This window comes from Pipistrellus hanaki (assembly GCF_964339955.1).
Source record: "Pipistrellus hanaki genome assembly, chromosome: 2".
NCBI lineage: Eukaryota > Metazoa > Chordata > Mammalia > Chiroptera > Vespertilionidae > Pipistrellus > Pipistrellus hanaki.
In genome coordinates this window covers 76,208,071-76,234,290 of record NC_140504.1, presented here as the reverse complement: position 1 = coordinate 76,234,290, position 26,220 = coordinate 76,208,071, and the positions used below count along the sequence as shown (strand labels likewise).

The 26,220-nt window shown below is 36.4% G+C and overlaps 1 long non-coding RNA gene across 1 annotated transcript in view; it reads left to right on the top strand.

The window, feature by feature from the left end:
* Positions 1-22,343, top strand: part of LOC311618195 — a 696,016-nt gene extending 673,673 nt beyond the window's left edge. Inside the window, exon 3 of the long non-coding RNA XR_014794267.1 lies at positions 22,306-22,343. This is a non-coding gene — a long non-coding RNA (uncharacterized lncRNA). The remainder of the gene's footprint in view (positions 1-22,305) is intronic.
* The last annotated feature ends 3,877 nt before the right edge of the window (positions 22,344-26,220 follow it).

Here is a 26,220-nt window from a genome sequence, read left to right as displayed (position 1 = left end):
TCTAGTTGCCCAGGATTTATAGTTGGTAAAATAATGCATCTCTACACCAGAAAGCAATAATCTTTTGGGAAGGTTTGAGCCTTTTTAACTACCACCAGGCAAATAATTCTCTCCTAATAAAGGCAGTGTAACATCCACAAGTCAGCAATTATGTTTTTTGATTTACTTAATATACGTTTCCCATTTCTACTTAATAAAAAATACCCGATTTTAGAAATAGGTTGGTTATAAGTCTTAGTTGTCAATGATTTAATTGTATGATTTTCAGTCATCTTCTATTTTTCCTGCCAACTAAAAATTTTATTGAAATATTGAAAAATAGAAAGTAATCATAAGAATACTCTGCAATCCACCGATTAAGCTTAGTTGTTTTTTTTTTCTTCATTTTTTCAATTAAATTTTATTGGGGAGACATTAGCCAATGTGAACATATAGATTTCTTGTATGGATTACTAAGTTACAAAATCTGTATAAAAAACCATGTGCCCACCACCCAAAGTCAAATCTTCTGTCACCTCACATTAGGACCCCTTTCTCCCTCTTTTTCATTCCTCTGGCAACCACAACACTGCTGTTTGTGTTTATAAGTTTCAGTTTTATATCCCACATATGACTGAAAGAAAATAAATCGCAGAGCCCTCCCAATAATTAGACTCCCAAATCTCACTTCCTGTTGCCCCTGGAGTTGGCTTCAGGAGTCTATTAGCTGGAGGCCAAGAGCTGTCGCAGTAGAAACAGTTTCCCTCTGTGACTGAACCCCAGCAGGGGTGCGTGGGCTGGACCTGTGGAGGTCAGGGTCGCCATTACTGGGAGGGAAAATAAACCTCACCCCCAAGCAGCAGAGGCGGTAGAACCCTCCAGTAGCAACAGAGGCTCAAAAGTGTGAGGCCACAGAAGATAAAAATCTTGCAATTCAGTGTCATCTACTAGAACAGAATAGAAAGATCTCAGAGATAAATGTGAGAACAGCAAACACATTAAGCTTCACTTCCTGAAAATTTCACTGACTATATCTTTTGTGGTATTTGATTAAACTTCTTTAGGTATTCCTGAAATGCCACGAACTTCCCTCTTAAGACTGCTTTTGCTGTGTCTTATAAAACTTCATTTGGTCTATGTTAATTTTCATTTGTTTCCAGTAAGCTTTTAATACTTTCTTGATCTCACTGTAACCATTCATTGTTTAATAACATTCGATTACCCTCCATGTGTTTGAATGTTTTTGTTTTATTGTAGTTGATTTCTAATTTTATTTCATTTTGATCCAAGAACATGCTTGATTTTATTTCAATCTTGTTGAACTTTAAAGACTTATTTTGTTTTCTAACATGTGGTCTATCTTTGAGAACAACCTATGTGCACTTGAGAAGAATGTATATTCTGTAGTTTTGGGACGAAATGTTCTGTAAATATCAATTAAATCCATCTTATCTAGTGTGTAGTTTAAGGTCACTGTTTCCTTGTTGGTTTTTTAATTGGGAAAATCTATCAGTGATGATATAATAGTAAGGTGTTAGAATACCCTGTTATGTTTGTATTGCTATTGAGCTATCTCTTAAAGTCCATCAAGAGTTTACTGTATATTTAGGTCTTCCTGTAGTGGTTGCATATATGTAACAAGGGTTATATTTTCTTGACCCTTTTGGTATTAAGTAGTGACTACCTTTGTCTCTTTTATAGTTTTTGTTTTTAAGTTTATTTTGTCAGATATGAGTATTGCTACCCCAGCTTTATTTGTTTTCATTCCCATTTGAATGAAATATTTATTTTCCACCGGTCCATTTCATCCTGTGTTAGGTTTTCATTCCAAGGTGAATCTCTTATAGACAAGCCTGTATATGGGTCATGTTTTCTTATCCACTCAGCTATGTTATATCTTTTCATTGAAACATTTAATTTATTTTCACTTAAAGTTATTATTGATAGGTACTTATTTATTGCCATTTTTTCTTTATACCGATCTTCCTCTTTCTGCTTCTTTTTCTTAAAGTATTCCCTTGGACTTTTCTTGCAATGCTGTTTGGTGATAATAAACTCCTTTATTTTTAATATTAGAAGCTCTTTATTTCATATTCAATTTTGAATGATAGCTTTGCTAGATAGCATAGTATTGGTTTCATATCCTTGTTTTCATGACTTTGAATACTTCATGTCATTCTCTTCTGGCCTGTAGTATTTCCATTGAGAAATGTGCTGACAGCCTTATGGAAGCTTTGTTTTCTTTTTTTTCTTTTTTAATATATTTTATTGATTTTGTACAGAGAGGAAGGGAGAGAGATAAAGAATTAGAAACATCGATGAGAGAGAGTCTTTGATCAGCTGCCTCTTCCATACCCCCTACTGGGGATATGCCCGCAACCAAAGTACATGCCCTTGACATGAATCGAACCCGGGACCTTTCAATCCCCAAGCCAACCCTCTATCCATTGAGCCAAACCAGTTTTGGCTGGAAGCTTTCTTATAGATAACTCTGTTTCTCGCTGCCCTTAAAATTCTCTCATTGTCTTCAATGTTTGCGATTTTAATTATGATGTCTATTGATGAGGTCCTGTTTGGGTTCCTCTTGATTGGAACTCTTGTGTTTCCTAAACTTCTGTGACATTTTTCTTCACCAGGTTAGGGATGTTTTCTGTCATGATTTGTTCAAATGGGTTCTCAATACCTTGGTCACTTTCTTATCCCTCTGTCACCCAAAATGATGTGTAAGTTGTTCATTTCATGTTGTCCCAAAGGTTTCTTAAACTGTCCTCAAACATTGTAACTGTTTTTTTCTTTTTGCTGCTCTGATTGAGTGATTCTTTCCCCGCCAGGTTTTCTAATTCACTAATTCAATCCTCTGCTTCTTCTAGCCTATTCATAATTCCTTCCATTGTATTCTTTATTTCAGCTATGTCATTCTTCATTTCTGATTTATTGTTTTTTCAAGGCTTCTATGTCCTTGTGCTTTTGAACATTCTAAAAATAATTACTTTATACTCTGTTTTTGATAAATTGCTTGCCACCATTTCATTTAGCTCCTTTTCTAGAGATTCCTTCTCTTTTTTTCATTTAGTCTTGTTTCTTTGTTTCCATGTTTTTGCTGTTTCTTTGTACTTTTTTCTGTGTTTTAGATAAGACTCCTATGCCCCCAGTCTAGCTGGAGTGGCCTCTTGTGGGAATCAGTGGTGTAGTCTTATTGATCTTCTGATCTGGTTGTTCCAGGAATGCCCGTTGTGTAGTTTATGTGGGCCTCCAGTTGTATTTTTGTCTTCATTGCTACTGTCCTGCTCCTAAATGGGCTCAGCCTCAGGTTTGCTGACTGTGAGGCTCAATGCTGTCCATGTCATGCCAACTGCTTTACAGGTATGACAGAACAACAACAACAACAAAAAGACACCTTTATCTATCTATCTATCTATCTATCTATCTATCTATCTATCTATCTATCTATCATCTATCTATCTCTCCCCTCTTTCTCTCTTAGTAAGGGGTGGCTGCCTAGGCCTGTGACTGAGCCAGGTCTAGGAGCAGAGTTCATATAGACAGGCAGCCTTGTCACCTACCTCTGCTTATGAAAATTATGGATTATTAAGACTATTAAAGTATATAGATTCTTGCAGAATGATTATGTGGTTATATATTCCTTAGTAGAGAAAAAAATAGTTTAAGTACTTAGTTAAAATGCAGATATTAAACAGAGTCTGCTGTGATGCCAATAGTATATCTAGATAAAATAATGGGAAGATATCTGAAATTATTTATACAAAATGATTGGAGTTCAACTTTGTACGGTTGGATTTAGGATGGTGTTTTTTTCTTTCTTTCCTTCTATTTTTCTCTTTGTTTTTCTTATCTATAATTCCTGATTTATTTTTAGTGTAATGAATTTAGTATAATGAATATATCTTGAGTAAAAATTATTAATATATCTTGAGTAAAATTTTTAAAAAGTATATAAATTATCTAAGGTAAAAAGAAGAGTAAATATTCACACAAAGCCAGATGCTTGTCTCCTCAATTTTATGAATCCTAACCAGCTAAAGAGAAAATGTGGCAACAAAAATTTTGGAGATTTTTTTTAGTAAACTTTTATGTACTTACTGAAAACCTAAAATTGACTCTGCTTTTTGGGCTTCATTTAATTACATGATTAGCTAATACCTTAATTGGCAAAAACAGTTTTCTTTTGCTTTCAAGGAAAATTGTTCACCAAATATATTAATGAATAAAGGAATAGAACTCATCAAGACTGATCAGATAATCAACTAGGAAGAGTTTTCTGAATGCTTAGTAAGTGTTCATTACTTAGCCATGTAAATACAACTTTTTCTGAAATCTGGGAGAAGGCACACCTGAGGTTGCTAAAAATTAGTTGTGTTACTAAGAGTTTGGCAAAATGCAGTATGAAAATATATCAAACTACTACTTCTCCCTAATAAGCATTCTGTTTTAAAGGTAATATGGCCTGCAGTGATTATTTTCCCTAAATTGCACATTAGTGTGCATTAAATAATATATCTTTCAATTGTGAAAATAATCTCTATGATTATTAGGTGTATAATTCTGCAGAATAACCATATGTTTAAAGGACTTTTATTCAGATATATTATCTCCTTTTCCTTAGATGATAACAGCTATGTTCTGAAAACAGCTAAGGTACCCATTCAGTGAAGCATATGAATAACTATAAAGATTTACAAAAGCATATAATTATTTAGTTAAATGCAATCTGATTTTTCAGGGTCACTACCCACATTCAGATGATATGTAACTGAAAATTTAATTGGTCTACTTCTGGTTATGATCTTCCACAGCCTGACAAGGAATGAGGAACCATGTTGTTGTTGAGAGACACTATGTTAAGAGTGATTATATTTTTCAAATCAAATAATGAGAAATATGTCTCCAGAAAATGGACAGCATTGTTGAAATTGAGATGGTTCCATTACTATATTTATGTCCAACCATCTGATTCTAGAGATCCCAACTCAATTATCCAACCTCTTACATATATTTTTATCAATAAGGTTAGAATAATTTTTAAAAATATATGTATGAAAAGGAGATAGACTAATAAACTCCTTTGTCACTTATTCCTTTAAAAAATACAGTCAATATGGAGTGTTTAAAATTATAATATTTGTTTTTGTTTAAACTTAGAAAATGCACCTGTGACTGTGATCTAGTTTGGGCAATTGTGAGTTGGCTTGAGTCAGAAAGGTTAAGACAGATAAATATATTTTTGCAGCAAGTGGTATTATCCTAGTAAGAAGCAAGAAAAAGGCTGAATGACAAATAAAAAGTTCATGATTATGTGAACTATAACCCTTCACAGTCTGAAACTATTATGACAAGCTTTCATATCCTGAGGGCTTGTCTCACTCAAGGTGAAGATAATGAGCAGACAGATCAGAATTAGAGTTCAGCTAATTAGGTGACAACCATTTGACTAATTAGGAAGCATATCTGGAGGGCAATAGATATAAAAATGGGGGGAAAGTACAAGTGATTTTTTAAGGTAAATTTATCATATAAAAACACATTCTCCAGTTTAACAAAACCATAGAATTTAATGTAGAAGCAAAAACAATGTTTTAAAAAATTGAGTTTTTTAAGTAGCAATGCTAACCATTGGAACGTATTCAAATAGTAAGGAAGGCATGGTACAAATAGACAGGATATAGAAAAGATTAAAAGAAAAAACATTTTCTAATATAGTGAAGTCATGACAGGCAATGTAATGCAGTGGATAGTGCAAAATCTGAATGTTAAGAAATAAGTATAGCATTATTCTAGTTTTGCCACTAACTTATTCTGGAAATTTAGCCCAAAATTTCATTTTTTTGAGCCCCAAATTTCTCCTCGCAGACCATAAGATGGTGGGAGTATATCATTTCATGACCTCTTAGATTATTTTATTTATGAATGTCTGTTTTTGTCACTAAAATAAGAACTTTTTTTTTCTGATTAAGCTAATATTAAGGTCACTTTTGAATTCATTGGAAAAAAATACTTTTAAAGTTGAGTAATTATAAAACACTACTCAACATTAATATAAAATGATCTCTATGTTTTATATTAAATCTACAGCATGGGAAGAAAATTAACAATCCAGACAGCCCTGGAAACAAGTACATTTTGCACAAGGCCATTGTAATGTCCCTTTAAAGTTTTAAATTTCATTTAGATCCTACATCTTCCAAGCAATACAAATGGGAATATATATATATTGTGTTTTAACTTTTAATAGTTATAAAACGGAAGAGAATGACTAAAAACTAGGTTGCAAAAAACATATTATTGGTACATCACACATTTGTATATCATATTAAAGATGACTTAACAATTGTATTAGGACACAGAAGGCTTTCTTCTAAATTTCATAGTTTGTCAAAAACCTTGAAAAATAGATTATTTGAGAGTAACCAATTTCTCAAGTTTTTAAGAGTACCTGACATTTAATGAATCATAGTCTACCCTGAAATATTTTATAAAAAAACGTATTTGTCATATACTTTTTCATAAAATATAAAATTTATCATAGGTGTAAAGATTATGCATTCCAACTAATGAAGTTTTACTGTTATATTTAAAGCCCAGATAATCAATTCAAATACAAGGTTCTTATAAATATTTCCATTGTTATCTGAAGAGTCATAATTCCTATGCATAATTATTTTAAAAGTAGAAGCAGAAAATAATAATTACACTTGAATAATATCTTAATGTTATACATGAGACAGACATGGAACCTCTCTGACTTTTTTTTTATTCAAATATTTTATTTTCTAATTAATACAAATATTTGCCTTAAGAACAAGGTGTTGAATAAGACCAGAGAGAAACCAAGCAATGCTTTAGAAAAAAGCAGTTACATTATTTTATGCCAGTTGACTGAATGGAATAATTTCCCAAGTCTGAGCAAAGTAACATGCAGAGGGCTTCTCTTTTATATATTTCTGGCGTCTTTGTCCCTCATATATGGATTATGCTTCCAGTCTTTTTTGTGGGCTTTGCAAGAAGGCCCCAGGTCTTGGGGGGTCTCCAGGTCATATCTAATGGTCTGGCCTGGTGCCAGCTCTAATAACCACCTCCTACCCCCTTCTGGGGCTGTGCACTATTCACAGTTTATGACCTCTGTGAAATGTAAGCATTTAGATAACAGGTTCTACAGGACCAGTTTCTGAGAAAGAGGCAATGACTTACTTATAGGTTATCAAGAATGTACACTGGGCTTGCTGGCACAGATTCAGACTGCTTGCCGCCCCTTTCCCCCAATGTCAGGATTACATTGGAATTAGCCTTCTCAAAGATACCTATAGAACCCCAGCACCTTGTCTAATATTTTTCCCACCTTTCTCAGAAATCACTGCATCATTCTTAACAGTTCAGTCTCTGAAGTCAGATGGCTGAGTTAAGCCTCAACTCTATTATTCACTACTATGTGATCTTAGATTAATTACGTAACCTCTCTGTCTCAGTTTCCTCCAAATAAAATACCACATATCAGGTGGCTTAGGACAACAGACATTCATTGTCTCATGATTCTGGAGACCAGAAATGGAAATCCAGGTGTCATTGGTAGGGCTTCCCTCAGAAGGTACTAGAGAGGGTCTGCTCCAGGCCTCTGTTGTAGCTTCTTGTGGCTCCTTGTCTTGGGGCAGATGACTCTAATCTCCACATGGCATCCACCCTGTGCACATACATGTATGTCTCTACACATGGCTTTTCTATTTTTTAACAAGGACCCCACTGATATTGAACTAGGAGCCAAATCCAACTCCAGAATGATCTCATCCAATTTTATCAATTCATATTAGTGAGCCGTTTGCAAATAAGATCATCATCTGAAGTACTGAAGGTTGGAATTTTAACCTATAAATTTAGAGGAGGCACAATAAACACATGGAGATATTATAATCATAAAGTAGTGATATATACATATATTTATACAAGAAAACAAGGACACATGGAAATCTGCCAACCATAAAAATACAGATGAGACTATACCTCCCATAAAGACTGAGAAATCAAATTTATGGAATCCAAGCAATGAAACATGAGAGCAAAACATGTTTCTCTTAGTTTCTTATTTATTTATTTATTTATTTATTTATTTATTTATTTATTTATTTTTTATTTTACCTATACTGCACCTCTTATTGGCTTCCTACTTTTACTCTTTGTTCTTTGTTAGGTCTGATCAAATAACTGAATCAATCCCCCACCACCACCTCCCCGGGGAATGGGCTTTTCAGGCCATTTCACTATGGACATTCCCTTTGCTGAGACCACATTTCACTTGCTGAGATCACATTCCATTAACTCCCCTCCAGATTTGCTCAAATAATTCTTTGCCCAGAAGAAAACCACAGGACAAAAGTCCTTTAAAAGCCACTGACTGCCATCACTGGGAGCTGGAAACATCCAGGCTCAGACACCTGGTGTGCAGATGATCAAATAAATGCACAATCCCTCACCACTCTGGCCTTGTGTGTGTGTGTGTTCCTCCTGTGGGGACCTAACACTCTTAACTACACACAGTTTCTTATGAAATGCATGGTTTTCCTCTGGGCAGGATGCAATGGTGGTTTCCTTCCTGGGTCCTTGTCCAGGTGGATTCAAAGAATGAAGCCACAGGCAAAAGGTGGTATAGTGGAAATGAGCACAGACTCCCACACGGGGTCGGGGAGAGACCCACTAAGTCCCTCTTTCCTAATGTTTATAAAGGCTGAAGTTCTTTGTGTCCTGATATCCCCTCTGATTGGTCACTATAGCAGCTTCAGAACTCAAGCCCCATGTGGGATTCCCCTCCTGTGGTAGAATTCTCTATTCCCATTAAAAATATGTTTTCTTCTTTCTCCCTCTTGTTTTTCTACTCCCTGTGGCTTTCCCCTTATCTTCTGTGAATGGTGTCCTCCTCTCCCTTTAGGCTGTGGTGCCTTTAGTTCTTTGTGAAAGTATGTCTTTTGGCAGTTCCAAGACCCCAGCCCTGCAGTTCTCCCCCATGGTCCTCCTAAATCTTAAAACTCCCTAATCCTGCCTATTTTACCCCTAAAAACTACTTTCACTTATGCAAAGAGTATGAGACTAATTTTAAAAATAACCTAAACCAAATCATGACCATTCTACTACTTAAAATTCATGTGATGGTTTCTTGTCACACTAAAGGGGGTGGAGGGCAAGAAAATCAGGTTTCCTACCATGTTCTACAAGCCCTATATAAATGATCCTTATATTAAAACTCCAAATTTATCTCAGATTTTTACTGAATTCATCTCTGTGACTAAAAAATGTTCTTGTTAACTCGAAGATTTCTCAGTTGCAACTTTAAATTTTTTACATCAGTCTTTGCATGGTAGACTTTTCAAATCAGATTGCAGCTCAAATATGCAATCTAATAAACACTGTTTTTAAAGTCAGAGTATTAGCAACAGATGATATTTATTGACTGCCAATTATTACTCTAGTAATTTTACATACTCTATTTTAATTAAATTCAGTATAATACTATACGTTGGATTCTCTTATTGTTGTCATTTTACTAATGGTAAAAATGAGGTTTCATTAAACTATTAATTTAGCCAAGTTCCATGGTATATACCCTGTGCTCAAACATCGTGTTTTTTTCAGAAGCAAAGCTTGTGTTCTATTAATGACTTTTGGATATTCACTTCAAGCTACAAGAAAGAAGTTATTTAGGCATTGACTCACTAAGGAAGTTGCAGAGATTCTGAACAACTAGTACAGAATTTGCAAATCATAGATGCTTAGGGCTTTAAGTGTAATATAGCCCAATAATTTTAAGGTAGTTCATTTAAAAGAATAGAATAGTATCTCTAATTATAATCCTCAAGCATCAAGATAAGGGTTTCATTAGTAAATTCTTTCTATGAAGGCACAAAAAAAGTACAATCAATTTTATAAAAGTGCCTGTTAAAATAAATGCTAACTTTTGTGCTTAAAAGAAAATGCTTTAGATACTTGTTACTCCATTCCTTGATTTTGCCAATTTGCCATCAAAGTTGCTTTCTTAAATGCATTTTCCTCTAAAATAAATCATACACATGTGACAGCTCAGATGATGGCATTTAGTGAAAATACGAATGTCAGGGAGAGAAAATCTAGATCATATTCAATATTTGTAATTGAAAGTAAAGAAAGTTTTTTTCCAAGTCCTAAAAATATAATTAACATTTGATTTTATTTATTGTTTATAAAAGAATACACACAAGGTAGCAATTAGTCTGGCAATATATATATATAAAGAGGTAATATGCAAATTTGTCTGGGATGTCAGGCTCCAAGCCTTAACAGTCAGGACTAGACAGGAGGAAGTTTCTCAAGCAGGTGAGGCCTGGATCGGAGATGTTGAATGGGGGTTGGCCCGAGCTGCCACACCATGACTTGGGCAGGCCTCCTGGAACCAGAGCAGACATGAACAGGGACAGGGGGTTTGGCCCAAGCCGCCATGGCCTAGCACAGGCCCAGAGAGGAGAGAGTGGGGCAGAGGTGGGGACAGGGACAGGGACAGGGGCGGCCCTGCCAGCAGCCTCCATGGCTAAGCTCAGGCCCAGAGTAAAACATTGACAGCAGCCGAAACTGGTTTGGCTCAAAGGCTAGAGCGTCGGTCTGTGGGTTCAATTCTGGTCAAGGGCATGTACATTGGTTGTGGGCACATCCCCAGCAGGGGGTGTGCAGGAGGCAGCTAGTTTATGATTCTCTCTCATCGATGTTTCTAACTCTCTATCCCTCTTCCTTCCTTTTTGCAAAAAATCAATAAAATATATTAAAAAAAAAAAAAAAAAAAAAAAAAAAAAAAAAAAAACATTGACAGCAAGTCCTTTCAGTATACTTGGGGCATTAGAGGCCCACAGAATGATCATTTCCTTTTCTATGAAACACATACTCTGACACACTATTTACAATTAAATAAGTTCTATATAGTTTGACATTTTACAGCCCTGAAAAGTTACATATGACCAGCAAAGTGAGAAGATGAAAATAATTTTTCAGCTTATAAAGACCTAATTAATTCTGTCTAGAAGACAAACCAATTCAAAAAGTGATAATTTTATTGTCTTATAGGACATTAACCAGATTGTATCTAATTTAACAGTTTTACTTCAGGCTTTCATCTTTGGCAATCTCCTTTGAACCACATTATCATCCTGCCAGTTTCTTTACTGAGTTAAACAGAACTTTTGCATCTGCTGTTAAGTATTTGAATAAGAATTATATATTTAACACATACAAAATTTTGTTTTGACACAATAAAACAAAAGATCATTTGATTCTTCTCTGGAACACAGAAAAGCACAAACTTGAATCACTGGTGTGGCTTAGGCTAATTTTCCAGATATTGTTAATAAAATTCATGTAGGGATCTTCACAGAGCCAAGAACTCTCTCTGTCAGGCCCACATATTCAGCATCTCCCAGGAGGAGGCCTGTTATTCTGTGTTTTGTTTGGTTTTGTGTTTTAATACTCACCAGAGGATATTTTTCCACTGCTTTTCAGAAAGAGTGGACTGGAAGGAGAGGAAGAGGGAGAGGGAGAGGGAGAGGGAGAGGGAGAGGGAGAGGGAGAAGGAGAGGGAGAGGGAGAGGGAGAGGGAGAGGGAGAGAGAGAGGGAGAGGGAGAGGGAGAGGGAGAGGGAGAGGGAGAGGGAGAGGGAGAGGGGGAGGGAGGGAGGGAGGGAGGGAGGGAGGGAGGGAGGGAGGGAGGGAGGAAGGGAGGAAAGGAGGAAAGGAGGAAGGGAGGAAGGGAGGGAGTGAAGGAGAGAGGGAAGAAGAAAGGTCATATCCTATGAAAGAGACATCTTAAAAATTCCTAAAGAAAGTTGTCTTTGTGTGTGTGTGTGTGTGTGTGTGTGTGTGTGTGTGTGTGTGGTCAAGGGACTGGAGTCCGTGTTTATGAAAACACCTTGGCTGCTGTGGCAGCCATAAGTGGCAGCAGCAACAGGATGATGGGGGCGGCACTCTCCCTGATCAGCCAGGTTGCCTCCTACAGAGGGAGGCCTACTGACAGCTTAGAGTGGGCCTAAGCCATCAGTAAGACATCCCCTGAGGGCTCCCGGACTGGTAGAAGGGGCAGGGTGGGCTGAGGGACCCCCACCCAGTACACAAATTTTGTGCACCAGACTTCTAGTATATAATAAACAAGATTAGCATAGACATATAATTTTTAAGTACTAATTAACACCTGTGTGTAGGAAACATAATGAAGGACATAGCTCTCTGGTAATGAGGAAAGAACTTCCCTCAAGGCTTCACCTTTACATCACAACCAGTTAAGTTCCTAGAGTCAGAGCTTATCTCATATGATGCAAGTTTAAACAGAATGATGTTTGGTCCTATTGAAATTTTCTGGTCACTTATTATATATACTGAAGACCTTTCAAATTTGTAGCCAGAATCATATTGATTAAACTAGTTAATTTTCTATAAACTTAGCTTCAGAATTTCATAGAAAGCTTTGACAAAGGAAGGCACATTAACATTTTATTTTTCTTCTAATAAAATTATATTAGTTTTATTTTAGAACATTTCTTATCCTTCAATATTATTGATTATTAAAGCATATTTTATTTTGCAACATTGTCAAGTAATGTCAAAATATGGCTTTCTAAGGAATAGAATCATTATAGCCTTGGTTTTAAATAAATATTTATTTATTTATTGTTTATTATTGACATTTGTAAGTTCTTGGAAAAGCTACAAAGCTCATGTCTTGCCAAATAGGTTCTGACAATGTAAAGATAAATCTAGACCAGTTCATATTTCTATTCTTATTGGCACAGCTGAAATAGTAATAGCCTGAGTTTTCCATTTGAAGGAATCAGTTTTATGAATATATTTATGACCAGAAATTCTACTTCAAATTTTGTTTTCTCTTGGTTCTTCTCAGAAATCTTATTGAAATAGTGTAGACTTGGTCTTCATTTAGATTAAATTTGTCAGGGCATTGAAGCTTGAGAAAGTTTTACAATCTTTAAAAATGAGATTCCTTCCTTTTTATTGAAAATCCCCATGAGTAAATCATGAGCGACAAATAAAACTTTGTAAACTATTTCATTGATGGCTTTTTAATGACAAAGTTTGAAGGAAGTTAATCAGCATGTCTACTCAGTTTGTGCAAATGTAAGGGGAAGGGCAGAACAAGAGACAACCCATAGAAGATAGTGCAGTTTCCAGTCCTACTGTCAAAATGAGAAATAAAGTGTCTTTTTAAAAAAAAAAAAAAAAAAGGCATATAATACCCTCCTCACAGACATAAGTAGACAAGAGGTGGATTACATAGTAATCTGAATTCTGAGATGGCCTGTATGTAGCATCCATAATATCTTCACCAGTACTGGAATCCTCCTGAGAAGTGGTACAGAACACTTTGGAGAACAGTCATACCTACACTTTGTCAAGTGAAATTTATCTACCTTTATATTTTCTTGCTTGATGAGGACTAGGAAAGTATAACTAAATAAAACTAATGCATAACATCAAAGTTTTTATAGGCAAATTGCATTAAGGATTACTTTCTGAATTGGATGCTGGCAGTTGGGAAAAAAGAAAAGAAAATTTGGGCCTTAAGAATTGTCTTAGCTGAAACTTTGCATAAAATAACCATTTCAGATTTAAACATTTCAGATAGGCAGCAAAATACTATGATATTACTGTTCATACACATTTCAAAGAAAAATATTATATATTAATCCACCTATTCAGAACTGGAATTTAGCTTCCTTCAACATTCATCACTACCTAAACGTGAAATTTAAGGAAAGGAATTCATAATTAGATTTAGTATGTTCTATAATTAAAATTCATCAGTTTTACTTCTAATATAGCAATTGATGACAGATGAACTATGATTAGAACACAGTGTTTTTAGGAGACTACTATGGATAACCCACAGTATGGATATTATAGTGGCACATACAAATTTTATTAAATACTGTTTTGTGACATTGACTAACTTAGGCAAAAGATCAATGTTAGTAAGTGAAAAATCTCACAAAGTTTTCTATAAATATATTTACTATCAATTTTCATTTAGAATTAAAAAAGCAAAGGTCTAGTTTGCTATTAAGAATGTTTGGTTTGGTTTTTGTTGCAAAACTAGGGCTAAGAAGATGGCGGATGAAGAGCATATTCGGCACTGCATGCTTTACGAGTTCCAATTAGGAAGAAAAGCAAGTGAGGCTGCAAAAAACACCTGTAGTGCTCTTGGTCAAGATGCAGTTAGCGCCAGAAAATGCCAGCGTTGGTTTGAGAAATTTCGCGAGGGAAATTTTTCGTTAGATGACAAGAGTGGTCGAGGCCGTGTGTCCAATTTTGATCAAGAAGCTCTTCAAGCTCTTTTGGTGCAAAATCCTCAAATTACCCAACAAGAGCTTGCGACAACTTTAAAGTGTTCACAAAAAAACAATTTCCAATCAATTGCGTGCACTTGGCAAAGTCCAAAAGTTTGGAAAATGGGTTCCTCATGAGTTGACCAACAACAACCGTAATCAAAGAGTCACAATTTGCAGTTCGCTCCTCTCTCGTCAAAACCCTTTGCCGTTTTTAGAGCAAATTGTTACCGGAGATGAAGAATGGGTGCTGTATGTTAATTTGAAAAGGCGGCCTCAATGGTTGGACAAAAATGAGGCTCCGCAACCCACGCCAAAACCTGACTTGCATGCGAAAAAAGTGATGTTGTGTGTTTGGTGGAATTTTAAAGGAATTCTTCATTATGAACTTTTACCATCTAACCAAACCATTACAAGTGCAGTGTATAGTGCCCAATTGGAAAGGTTAGCCCAAGCTTTAAGAGAAAAAGAACCCGCGCTGATTAATCGGAAGGGCGTAATTCTTCACCACGATAACACAGGACCGCATACTGCAAGAATCACTGCTGAAAAACTGCGCCAGTTGGAATGGGAAGTTCTCCCTCAACCTGCATATTCTCCTGATATTGCCCCTTCTGATTACCATTTGTTTCGTTCTTTGCAAAACTTTCTTCTTGGAAAAAAATTTCATAATGAAGAATGCCTCAAAAATGCATTGACCGAATTTTTTGCATCAAAATCACAAGAATTTTACAACAGAGGGATTAAAATACTTCCTGAGCGTTGGGCACAAGTAGTAGAAAACAACGTCAACTATATTGTTGATTAAATTTTGTTGTATTGTTTAAATAAATTCGATTTAAAAAAAGTATTAGAAAACGACATTAATTATTACTAGACCTAATAGATAGAAAGATGATAGATGATAGATGATATAGATAGATAGAGATGATATAAATGATAGATGATAGATAGATAGATAGATAGATAGATAGATAGATGATAGATAGATACAGTACTATCTATTGAAGTGGTGATTTCTGTCTTAGTAGATATTTAACAATTACATTAGGAAGCGTTAAACCATTATGCAACCAGTTCATTAAAATGACTTCACTATTACCCTGGCCTATGTGGTTCAGCTGGTTAAGCACTGTCCTATGTACCAAAGGCTCACCGGTTTGATTCCCAGTCAGAACACATACCGATGTTATGGGTTCGATTCCTAGTTGGGCTCCTATAGTAGGCAACCAATTGATGTTTCTCACATCAATGTTTCTTTCTCTCTTTTTCCCTCTCCTTTCCTTTCTCTCTAAAAAAAAATCAATAAAAAAAAAAAGACTTCATTATTGAGGTAAATCATCATCAAGATTCCGGGTTTTGTGAAGTATTTCTACTTATTAAAATACAGAAAATGTGTTTATAATTTACAATAAAAAGTTATTAAAAAACAATGACAGTTACATGAGTTGTGAAATGAAGGGCATGATTTGAACTTGGAGAAAGTAAGTAAAACATGATCCAGAAGGGCAGTGTGAGTCACAGCTGGCAACAGTGTGGGTGAATATGGAAAGCATTGATTTTGTACTGAGCCAGTGACTGTCAAGAGATTATACCAGTGAATCTTTGAAACCTAGACATGGTGTCCTCACAGAAATAATTTAATAAGTTATAATTAAGCAATAGTATATATTATAGCTAAATTTTAATTATTACCTAAAAAAACATAGATCAAATACTGTATTTTAAGGCCTTCTTGATTCAATAGCTTCTAACAAGTGTTATAAGGTGTTTTGTTTTGTTTTTTCAGCATAAGCAACTCTAATAAAAAATGTAAATGTAAGTAATTACCATGGTCGAAGATTTTAGTTTTATGTGGTCAAAATGGTAGAACATGTAAACATTAGTGCTAATGCAGCAGTGTTGATTAAAAATATTTTTAATGTTTATCTGTTTGGAAATACTGATAGAATATTATCCCAACTACTATCAAAGTGTTATAGTGAATGGTCTCAGCGGCACCTATTTTTATTTTTATTTTTTGACAGAAAAAATGTTAATTGAATCTGAAGAACCAAGGATGTTCATTAGAATTACATTCTCAAGACTAGAAAGGCAAGCATTCTGATTCTAATTAATTATTGCATCTCTTCATCTTAATTTTGTGCCTCTCATGTCAAGCGTATTTAAAATAACCTTTGATGAAAGAATGAAAAGATTTCCATGAGGATAATTCCTGAGGGATTCAGTCCCTCAGAATAAGGCTACCTCTTTTACCTGTTCAAATTGAGCATGCACTGTTCTCTGCCTGTGTGCAAAAGGGTGATATATATTTGGCAAGAAAAGTCTCATAAGACCATAAGAATCTAAACTCAAACCCAAAGACAGGAAGTTTATTGCAGTTGGGAAGGAGAGATAAAACACCAGAAAAGACAGCTGTTTTAGGAAATAGTCTTCAAAACAGCAGTCAAGCCAGAATATGATAACCTCCGTGCTGAGGCCATAAAAGTTGAGAAAGCACACTCTAGTGTCAACCAAGGCAGGGGGATCTGCCGGCAACCGTAGAGTGTTAAAATGGACAAGACTGTTTGGTGCCCTGTAAAAATTTATTCAGCCAAACTCAGAAAATAAAAATAGTGAATTAAAAAGAAGAGAATTATTATGTAATCATTTTAGGACTGATTATTGCAAGTTAGAGATAGAGAGGCAAAAGACTTTCTTGTACAAATGTCAGCATGTGATTAATTCAACTGTACACCTGGAAGTAAATATTTCATCCAAAAATAGAATAATTAAAAATTGGGATGATTAAAAATTGAGTTAGGACAAAGAAACAACTCTCTAACCCAGTAGTTCTCAACCTTTCTAATGCCACGACACTTTAATACAGTTCCTCATGTTGTGGTGACCTGCAACCATAAAATTATTTTTGTTGCTACTTCATAACAGTAATTTTGCTACTGATATGAATCATAATGTAAATATCTGTATTTTCCGATGGTCTTAGGTGACTCTGTTGTGGCCCACAGGTTGAGAAGCACCGCTGTAGAGCCTAAGACCATCAGAAAACACAGATATTTACATTATGATTCATTAACAGTAGCAAAATTACAGTTATGAGGTAGCAATGAAAATAATTTTATGGTTGGGGGTCACCACAACATGAGGAACTGTATTAAAGGGTCACAGCATTAGAAAGGTTGAGAACCACTGCTCTAATCTTTACTTTAGGCCAGGCATTCTAAGTGATCTGCCTCCATTTTCATATTCATACTAGAGGCCCAGTGCACAAAATTCCAGCACAAGGGGAGGAGTGCTCCGCTCAGCCTGGCCTGTACCCTCTTGCAATCTGGGATCCCTTGTTCCTAACTGTCCACCTGCTCGTTGCTAACTTGACCAAATTGGAGTCAGACAAAAAAAAAAAAAAATTCCCTTTAGTACTGGTTTCCTGAGGCTGACTTAAGCAAAGCAAAACAAACTAATTGATTTAAAACACAGAGTTTTATTCTCTCTGGAGGCTAGAAGTCAGAAATCAAGGTGGCAGCTGGGCCACTCCCTCTTAAGGGCCAAAGAAAGAACCCTCCCCTGCATCTTCTAGCCTCTGTTGGCCCCAGGCGTTTCTTTTGGTTTGTGGCAGAACTACAATCTCTGCCTCCCTCTTCACATGGCCTGTTGTGTGTCTGTGTCCTTTCCTCGTTCCATAAAGACCAGTCATTGAAATTGAAGTCTCTCTAAATCCAGATAACTTAATCCTCAGACCATTAATTAATTATATCTATAAAGCCTCTATTTCCAAATAAGGTCACATTCTAAAGTTCCAGGTAGACACAAATTTTGGGAGGACACTTCAAACCACTATATCTGCAAATCATATATTCCTATAAGAGAGTCAATAAGTATATGATTTCTTTATCCAATAAATATTTATTGAGCTTGCTATGAATTGGGTGAAGGAAAATACCAGTGAAACAAACAGACAAGCTACTGTTTGGTTTTTACTGGTGTATGGAGGAAGTATAGATAGGTGATAGATAAAGATAGATGATAGATAGATAGACAGATAGATAAATTATTGCTACAAGAATGGATACATAAGTATAAGAAGTAGAACTAAAGACAGAGAGGAATGTAATAAAGAAAAAAGAGCAAGAGAAGGAAAGGGAAAGTTGCTATATCATCAGGGTTCTACTTCTATGATTTATAGTATCAAAGTTTATTTAAGCTATTAAGTCATATTTTGAATATGGGTCAATTTAACTTAGTAGTATTCCAATTTAAATGGATCCTCAAAATGAATTCTTATTCTCAGAGGACTTTTTTTTATATGAGTTATGGTAGATATTTTATAGAGTTGGAATTTTTTTATTTTTTATTTTTTTATTTATAATAACAGATGTCCCACCTTTTCTTCCATTGACCCTTTCCACCCTGATCCTGCCCTCCCCTCCACTGCCAGCCTTGACAACACTACTGTCTGTGTCCATGGATTATGCGTATATGCATATAAGTTCTTTAGTTAGTCTCTTCCCCCCCCACCCTCCCCTGCCTTCCTTCTGAGATTCATCAATCTATTCCATGTTCCATGTCTCTGGATCTATTTTGTTCATCTGTTTATTTTGTCCATTAGATTCCATATATGAGTGAAATCCTATATAATAAAAGGCTAATATGCAAATTGTCCCCTCAACTGGGCCTTCAACCAAGGGGTGGGGCCAGATGGCCAACTGCCCTCAGCCCCTTTCCCCAGCTGGCCCAGCCCGATTGGCCCCCAACAGGGTGGGTTGGCCAGATCCCACCATGCGTGAATTCATGCACTGGGCTTCTAGTTATCTAATAATTGTCTTGCTCTGACTGGCTTATTTCACTTTAGAATTAAAATTTTTAGTATTTATTTTTTAAAAGAAAAAAATTACTATGCTATTTTAACACTCTTCCATGAAAACAGATAGATATAAAAATTTTAAAGAAAAAATGTAATTAATAAAGAAAAGCTGTGGTACATTTATACACAATGAAATGCTCATCCATAAAAAGAAGGAAGTCTTAACTTTTGGGACAGCATGGATGGACCTAGAGAGTATAATGCTAAATGAAATAAGCCCGTCAGAAAAAGACAAGTACCACATGATTTCACTTACATGTGGAATCTAATGAACAAAGTAAATTAACAAACAAATACAAAGGCATGGAAACATGGAACAGACTGACAGCTGACAGAGGAAAGGGTAATTGGGTGCCTGGGTGGAAAAGGTGAAAGGATTAAGAAAAATAAACAGACACAGACAACAGATAGTGATTGCTAGAGAGAAGGAGGTTGAATGGAAGTGAGCAAAGGGGGATAAATGGTGGTGGAAATTATCTGGAACAAAATGTTTGAAACAAATATTAATTGAATCTAAATACCTCTTAAGTTTCTATTAATATCTATAATAAAAATGTGGTATAATCTTTACTATCCTCCTATATAATAAAAGTGTAATATGCTAAGTGTCCAACCATTTGACCAGTCGCTATGGCACACACTGACCAGTGGGCAGATGCTCCAACTGGTAGGTTGGCTTGCTGCTGGGGACCAGCTGATCAGGACTGGACAAGAAGGTCGGACATGCCCTGGGGTCTGCACTCCTTCCCCAGCCCCAATTGTGCACTGGTGGGGTCACTTAGCCTGGCCTGTGCCCTCTTACAATCCAGGACCCCTCAGGGGAAGTCAGAGAGCCAGTTTTGGCCGGATCCCCACAGGCCAGGCCAAGGGACCCCACCAGTGTACAAATCTATGCACCAGGCCTCTATTCATCATATAACTATGGACAGTTTTATTGTAATTTAATTGAATGTATAGCCTACCTCTCTCCACAATAAAAGGTTTTATTAAGGAAAATGGGAAAAAAGTCAGAAATATGGGATTCATTGTTAATTAATTTAACCTATTGAATTTAAATCTTCCTTTTTACTATCTAATAATATTCCTCTTTAAACTAAATATATTATAAAGTAAATTATTTTAATGCAGTAGACATAGCTTTTTCATACTTCCAGAAAGTTAATTCACCATACAAATGCCATGCATTGCTTCCTCCCATAGTTTAAAAAAAAAATGGATACCCTCACTAGTGCCCTCCTGCTATGATAAGTAGTTGGTTTATGAATAATATGAGTAATCAGAATAGGCGATTGCATTAATTTGAAGATGGGGATAATGTCATTCTACCTTAAAAACTTTGTCATTCTTTTGGATGAAAAACTGCTTTTGATTGAGAGTGCATATTTCTCTCCCATTTCATCTGCTTTTATTCTAATCAAACTGATGCTGATCCTTTTATTTTTAATTCAAGTCTAGGTATTTCTCTACTTACTGTCAAGAGATTTAGATGAAGTATCTGTTCCTTTTGACAGAACAAACCTGCAAGAGTACTTTCCTTAGTTTGTCATGCAGTATTTAATAATTCTCTTCTTGAGTTTAGAGTTTCTTGAAATGGGCTGAAATCTAAAAATATTTTTGCAGAAGCAGATCTACCAGACATCTTAATTATTATGTTTCCCGGGAAAGGAAATGACAGGCTGTGTAAGAGAAGCTGACATGTCTCCCTGCAGCTATGTGCTTTTTATACTGGAACTTGAGGCTATTGTAAATTACCGAGGCCCTAGACGCGGGAGCACAAAGCCTCGGATGTAAACCAGCTGCCACATAATGAAGCCGGTGTTAACTCCTCCAGATTTCCCCTTGTCACCTGGTGGTGCACGGCCTGAAAATAACACGTTTAAGACCGTACAGATTTCTAAGTGGGCAGTAAAAATATCTATCTCATTCTCTTTCTTTTCTTGAAGCTGTTGCTGTTTATTCTTCACTGTGGGGAACCATCCCTAAAGATCACAGGGAACATGAAGACGAGGCTCGCTGGAGGTGAAGAGGTTGGAACCCGAAGAGCGCGGGAGTTTCTGCAGGGCTGATGCTCTTGACAACCATTGTTTGATTTGAGTCCCTGCCTGCTCCGCTAAATGCCATGTTTTCACATCAGGAAAGGAACTTGATCTTTGCACCTGCTGCCTCCCTGTAGGAGGGGAGGGGAGAAGCACTTGGCCATCTTTGACTTAAGCAGCTGACACTACAGAGCAACCATGTTAAACTGCTTCCTGTTGAGAAGGTATTTTGAGTTTTACTGCCGCACTCTTTCAGCTTGTTCCCTACATTTGGACCACTTTCCTGGGCATTATTCCATCGCTAAAATACTCAGCCAAGTCTACGTCTAACAATTGTGTTGTTTTCCATTGCACATTTAAATTTGCTCTTTTATAAGCTAAGAAGTTGCTCCTTGTGTTTTTTTAAATTTATTTTAAAAAACCTCTACATTGAAAAGTAGTAACAATCTTCTGAACATAGAAAATATTTCTTTGCATGATATTTGTCTTTTAACTTGGTAATTTTTTATTTTATTTGTCAGAAATATTTACTCTTAGTGCAGTTGAATCTATCATTGCAAAGAAAAGAAAAGGTAGTAAATAGTACACTTGTCACTCTCCAATAAAAGGAAATTTTCAAATGGTCTCTTCCTAACATTGTTATTATATACCTAGAATTATTTGATTGATATATTTCATTATAATGTGAAAATAATGCTATATATTTTTTACAAACACATATTTAAAAAAGGTTTGTTGTCTATGAAGAGAAAACACTATAACATTATAAATGGTCTGTCGGGCCTCAGAGGGAAGGTAGGGGAGGGGAGGGACAAAGGGGAGATATCAACCAAAGGTCTTATGTGCATGCATATAAGCCTAACCAGAGATCATGGACAACAGGGGGTGGGCATACATGGGGATGGGTTTGGGATGGGAATGGGGGGGATGAGGACAATTATTTGACACCATAATCAATAAAGAAAATTAAAAAAAACACACATCATAAATGTTAAAATGCGTTAGAGATACCAGGGAAAGGGCTAAGTCTTGTTTTGGATCTAATACTTTCTTTTTATATTACCTTGGATATGGTTGAGTGCCCGTTTTTTTTTTTTTTTTTTTTTTTTTTTTTTTTTTTTTTTATCAAAAACAATTAAAAAAAAATAACATAAACAAACCAAAAATTCAGACATAGTGTGCCCTGCCAACTTCATAGCAGAGCTGAAAAAAAATGACAGTGAAAATGTGACAGTGTTTGAAACACTGTATAGGGCTATAAAAATGTACATTTTTATCACCATTTCAGGGGATTTCTCTTATTGTTAGAAATTGCTCATTCTCTTCTGGGATCACATCAGTGAACAGTGTTGAATAAAATAATGGGTGGTGTGATTTGGGGTATGAGTGCCAACTTGATAAATCTAGTAGAAAAGAAGGACCTTCATTCACAATTGAGCATCTTGTCAGTCTCTCATTACAAGGAAAACCCAGTGAAATCCATCAGAATACTGACAGAAGCTGTTATTAAGAACTTCTGCCTACAGACAGCTGAGCCTGATTGATGAGTTTATAAAAGTCCAGCCTTTATGCTGCTACTTTATTAGTTATTCCAGAACATTTTTCAAAAAATTTATATTTAACCTCATTTATATATTATGTTTTATAGGTGGATTATCTTAGCATAAACCTCAGACATGAGGGAATATTATTTTCAAATAAGATAACAAGAATTATAAAAATATGACTTTATAATAAGAATATTCTTTTCTCGCATCCACATTAATTTTTTTCATTATGTAACATATCTGATTTTATACACAAGATAGATTATTTCAAGTGTTAGCACCAGTGATTTAGCCACTTACTAGAATTAATTAGATATTCTCCTATTTGCTAATTATAATAGAAGTAATAAATAATGTTGGATTAGGAAAAATTTGATGTAATATTATTTAAAGTATTTTCATTGAGAGATAATAGAACATATCCAGTATAGATATTTGTGTCACTTTTTGATAAAATGAAGTGTTAAAATGTCAATTACCAGATAAGCTGCAAGTCATGAAATTATATGAATTTCAAATTTTAACTGTTCGCTCTTGCCGTAACTTACTGGAAGCAGAGTGGCCAGTCCCCCTTGCTGAGCCAGTGCGCCCATTCCCCAGCTCTGTGAGTACTGCCTGCTAATGGCTCACAGATGTCCCCTTGGGGAAAACTGCCCGTGGCAAATAGAAGCGGCTTTCCCTGAGAGGTTTTATGCAGTCAGGGGAACCCGTAGCCCAGGATTGACTAAAGGAGGGAGTGGGGGGAGGGGAAGAATTCTGGTCCACTTGCCTCAGGATGGGAACTTTGTGTGGCACTTGGTACAATGTGGGCTCCAGTGTAGACCACGTGTTTGTGTAGGTCACTGAGATCCTCATTGCTTCTTCCTGCTTTCTTTATGTAAATCTTTTCTCCTAAGAGTAAAAACTTGGTAAATCTTGCTCTCCAATCTTTGTGTCAGTCTTTGCTTCTAGATAAGTCAGTGTAATACTTTGGTTCCAACAATGGCTCTCAGGAGCAGACTAAGGACTGGAGTTGGGTCACTCACCAGCTAGCGAACAATGAGAATGTCCCATCTTCACTGTGGGATACTGATGTTTCTTACCATCCTGCAGGATGCAGTTGCTAATACTTCTACTTGCAGTGAAATTGATGACTGGGATGAAGTGGACTCCCTTATCTCTGACATCAGAGAGGGGCAGGGTAAATAATGATTGTAAGGACTGGTGAACTGAGTACTCCTATTGAGTATTATTGATGTTTTGAAGAAAGAACATTACAGTTTAAGCATTTAGAAATCAATGAAAAGTGTGAGAGCCGGGGGTCCTTGTGAAAGCATATGAGATAACCTTGGCAGAAGGTAGCCTGAAGGGAGCCAAAGTGTGACCAAGATCAGGATCCAATTCTAAGAGCAGCAGAAATTCAAAAAATGCTGAAATCAGGGTTTTGGTAAGTCCTGATATTAGTACCCTGATAAGGAAGGCAGGGAAATCTTCGACTGGAATTTCTTTGTAGATGCTCTTAAGATTTTCCTGAGCTTTTTAGAATATAGAAATGGCTAAATCCTTCTCATAAGAAATAATAATGATAATAATAATAATAATAATAGTAATAAAGCACTCTACGCTTCTTGAAGGTCATTGTAAAACTTTAAATGGGCAAAGTCTTACCAACTACCTACTCAGGATCTGCCCTCATCTTTCCTACGGCACCAAAGCAGTCACTGGCATGGCTTGACTGGGGAACTGATCCTGATAGACAGGAAGAGATATTATAAACTCTGCAAGCTGCAGGTTCTGACTAACAAGTACCAACAGAAGCTAGGAGCATATGCCTGAGTGGATCATGAGTCATCCGGAACACGGGTGGCATGATGTAAAACAGTATATGTGAGAGATAACTGACCTTCTTCTGTGTTGCAACATTTAACAACCTGGCAAGAACCCCCCCCCCCCTTTCCAAATTCCTAGAATACCCATGCTTTGATTTCCAAGAAAGTCACCCACACTTCATTATCTATAACTGTGATCCACAAAGCACTGTAATACTTTAGAACTGGGTCTGTTTTGATCCTCCTCGAGTTTAAAATGCCATCGCTGGGACCTGTTTTGCCTTATGCACACCTGTTACATTCCTGAATCAGCAGTCTTCTGGTCTATACGCCTGGCTTTAATGTGGTAAAATGAATGCATTGTTTATATTTATGAGCCAGGCATCCTAATATCATCCCTTATAGGCTGCTACTGATCTGATGTCCAAGGTTTCTGTTTAACATATCCCATGAGAACAGAGACCACTGCTGAGATTATCACTCCCAGGTGCTCTTTTTATAACCCTCTGCTGGAGAATTATCATCCCTTATGTTCTACTGAGCCTGTGTCTTCTCTAAACCATCTGGATCTTAATTATAAACAATCTTGTTAAGAGAAATATCTTTCTTCTTCAGGCAATGACAATAGCTCTTTAAATAAAAGCTCAGCTAATATCACAAGCTTGAAAAGTTACTCATGGTTTTGAACTTAGTTAATACTCCATTTCATCTCTCTGTATGCTGTGCCCAAAGCCAAGTACCCAAAGAGAATACATATCAACCTGTATTAAAACTGTGATATGAAAACCTATCAGTCCATATCATGGACAGGCTGATAATTAAGTTTATTATGAAATAGATATTCTCTAATTATCTTTCAATATGATTTTGACTATATCCAATCCTATATAATAAAGAGGTAATATGCAAATTGACCATCACTCCAACACACAAAATGGCTGCACCCCTGTGGACAAAGATGGCCACCCTATATGTTCACAAGATGGTTGCCGCAAGATGGCCAGCAGAGGAAGGCAGTTGTGTGCTATCAGGCCAGCAGGAGAGGGCAGTTAGGGGTGACTGGGCAGGCAGGGGAGGGCAATTAGGGGGGACCAGGCCTGCAGGGGAGGGCAGTTGGGAGAGACCAGGCCTGCAGGGGAAGGCAGTTGGTGGAGACTAGGCCTGCAGGGGAGGGCAGTTAAGGGTCGCCAAGCCAGCAGAGTAAGGCAGTTGAGGTAATCAGACTGGCAGGTGAGCACTTAGGCATTGATTAAGCTGGCAGGGGAGTGGTTAGGGAATGATCAGGCTGGCAGGCAAAAGTGGTTAGGAGAAATCAGGCAGGCAGGCACTCATCCAGCAAAGGGAGCCAGCAGTCCTTGATTGTGAGAGGTGTGTCTGACTGCCCGTTTGCAGTTAGGCATCCCTTGAGGGGTCCCAGATTGGAGAGGGTGCTGGCTGGCCTGAGGGACACCCCCTTCTTTATGCTTGAATTTTGTGCACTGGGCTTCTAGTATTATATAATAATGGAAAGAACTCAACATGTACAAATAAAATTATATTTAGAAATATATTCAAATATTAACTCATGATTGGCTCATAGAAAATATGAAAAAAAATGAGTAGACATTTCACAATTTTCTGTAATACCTAATTATTCCTT